At 60.8% G+C, this 2,500-nt stretch overlaps 1 non-coding gene across 1 annotated transcript in view; it reads left to right on the top strand.

The window, feature by feature from the left end:
- Positions 1 to 2,348: 2,348 nt before the first annotated feature.
- Positions 2,349 to 2,500, top strand: part of LOC124187451 — a 1,913-nt gene continuing 1,761 nt past the window's right edge. Inside the window, exon 1 of the ribosomal RNA XR_006871976.1 lies at positions 2,349 to 2,500. This exon is cut by the window's right edge and continues 1,761 nt beyond it. This is a non-coding gene — a ribosomal RNA (small subunit ribosomal RNA).

Raw genomic sequence — 2,500 nt, 5'->3', positions numbered from 1 at the left:
GGTTCGAGACGAGCGAAAGGCGATGCGCGGCGTCCCGGAGTCGATACGGGCCGACGGGACTTGTGAAAATTTCGTTCCGAGTCGACCGAGAGGCGATGCGCGGCGTCCCGGAGTCGATACGGGCCGACGGGACTTGTGAAAATTTCGGTTCGAGACGAGCGAAAGGCGATGCGCGGCGTCCCGGAGTCTATACGGGCCGACGGGACTCGATGAAGTTTCGTTCCGAGTCGACCGAGAGGCGATGCGCGGCGTCCCGGAGTCGATACGGGCCGACGGGACTTGTGAAAATTTCGGTCCGAGTCGACCGAGAGGCGATGCGCGGCGTCCCGGAGTCTATACGGGCCGACGGGACTCGATGAAGTTTCGTTCCGAGTCGACCGAGAGGCGATGCGCGGCGTCCCGGAGTCGATACGGGCCGACGGGACTTGTGAAAATTTCGGTTCGAGACGAGCGAAGGGCGATGCGCGGCGTCCCGGAGTCTATACGGGCCGACGGGACTTGTGAAAATTTCGGTTCGAGACGAGCGAAAGGCGATGCGCGGCGTCCCGGAGTCGATACGGGCCGACGGGACTTGTGAAAATTTCGTTCCGAGTCGACCGAGAGGCGATGCGCGGCGTCCCGGAGTCGATACGGGCCGACGGGACTTGTGAAAATTTCGGTTCGAGACGAGCGAAAGGCGATGCGCGGCGTCCCGGAGTCTATACGGGCCGACGGGACTCGATGAAGTTTCGTTCCGAGTCGACCGAGAGGCGATGCGCGGCGTCCCGGAGTCGATACGGGCCGACGGGACTTGTGAAAATTTCGGTCCGAGTCGACCGAGAGGCGATGCGCGGCGTCCCGGAGTCGATACGGGCCGACGGGACTTGTAAAAATTTCGGTCCGAGTCGACCGAAAGGCGATGCGCGGCGTCCCGGAGTCGATACGGGCCGACGGGACTTGTAAAAATTACGGTCCGAGTCGACCGAAAGGCGATGCGCGGCGTCCCGGAGTCGATACGGGCCGACGGGACTTGTAAAAATTACGGTCCGAGTCGACCGAAAGGCGATGCGCGGCGTCCCGGAGTCGATACGGGCCGACGGGACTTGTAAAAATTACGGTCCGAGTCGACCGAAAGGCGATGCGCGGCGTCCCGGAGTCGATACGGGCCGACGGGACTTGTGAAAATTTCGGTCCGAGTCGACCGAGAGGCGATGCGCGGCGTCCCGGAGTCGATACGGGCCGACGGGACTTGTAAGAATTTCGGTCCGAGTCGACCGAAAGGCGATGCGCGGCGTCCCGGAGTCGATACGGGCCGACGGGACTTGTGAGAATTTCGGTCCGAGTCGACCGAAAGGCGATGCGCGGCGTCCCGGAGTCGATACGGGCCGACGGGACTTGTAAAAATTTCGGTCCGAGTCGACCGAAAGGCGATGCGCGGCGTCCCGGAGTCGATACGGGCCGACGGGACTTGTAAAAATTACGGTCCGAGTCGACCGAAAGGCGATGCGCGGCGTCCCGGAGTCGATACGGGCCGACGGGACTTGTAAAAATTACGGTCCGAGTCGACCGAAAGGCGATGCGCGGCGTCCCGGAGTCGATACGGGCCGACGGGACTTGTAAAAATTTCGGTCCGAGTCGACCGAAAGGCGATGCGCGGCGTCCCGGAGTCGATCCGGGCCGGGAGCCTGTCGGAACATCGTCAAATGAGCCTCGGTTAATTTCGACAAAGTTCCCGGAGTTCAAAATTTTTTCGATAGCCCGCGGAGGTTTCGCCCCGTAAGCCGACCGTGCTACCACCGTACCGGCGCCGACGTCCTAGCGGCCAGGCTCCTACTAGTAAGAGGAGCGAGTCGGTCGGGCCGGTCTCCCGTCGTCCGCCTGCTACGCCGTACCGGTACGTGCTCGAGCACGATACGTACGTCGGCGTAGACCAGGAGCGGGCGTTCGCGGACCGTTCCGTGCCTCGTACCAAAGAAACTACGCGACTCGCGTTGTTTCATCTATCGTCACTGCATTACCGCGGGTCGGTGTCTCAGACCGAATGGCCCTTGACGCGGTACCAAGAAGTTCGGCTCTCCGTGAAACACGGAAGGCTGAACGCTCCAACGCACGCGTCAACTCGCTTCTTTCCGAGCGTACACTCAAAGACCAGAGACGTTATAACAACGTATCCCAGACGCTTTCAATCTAGCCGACGGGTACGGGAGATCGTTCGAACGCTTATAAGCCGAGTGTCGAGGTGGCGGCACACGGAACCGGGGCTGCCTGCGTGCAGTCCCGAAACACACAGTAGACGCGCGGCCGACCGGGCTACGAGACCCGGTCGGCGATGGGTGGCGCACGTCCGAGCCGAGATTTTGTATCGAAGCTCCCTGGTTGATCCTGCCAGTAGTCATATGCTTGTCTCAAAGATTAAGCCATGCATGTCTCAGTGCAAGCCAAATTAAGGTGAAACCGCGAATGGCTCATTAAATCAGTTATGGTTTCTTAGATCGTACACACATTTACTTGGATAACTGTG

The sequence above is a fragment of the Neodiprion fabricii genome, unplaced genomic scaffold (genome assembly GCF_021155785.1).
Source record: "Neodiprion fabricii isolate iyNeoFabr1 unplaced genomic scaffold, iyNeoFabr1.1 ptg000067l, whole genome shotgun sequence".
NCBI classification, from domain to species: Eukaryota; Metazoa; Arthropoda; class Insecta; order Hymenoptera; family Diprionidae; genus Neodiprion; species Neodiprion fabricii.
The sequence above is the reverse complement of the archived record's forward strand: the minus strand, read 5'-3'. Positions and strand labels throughout refer to the sequence as shown.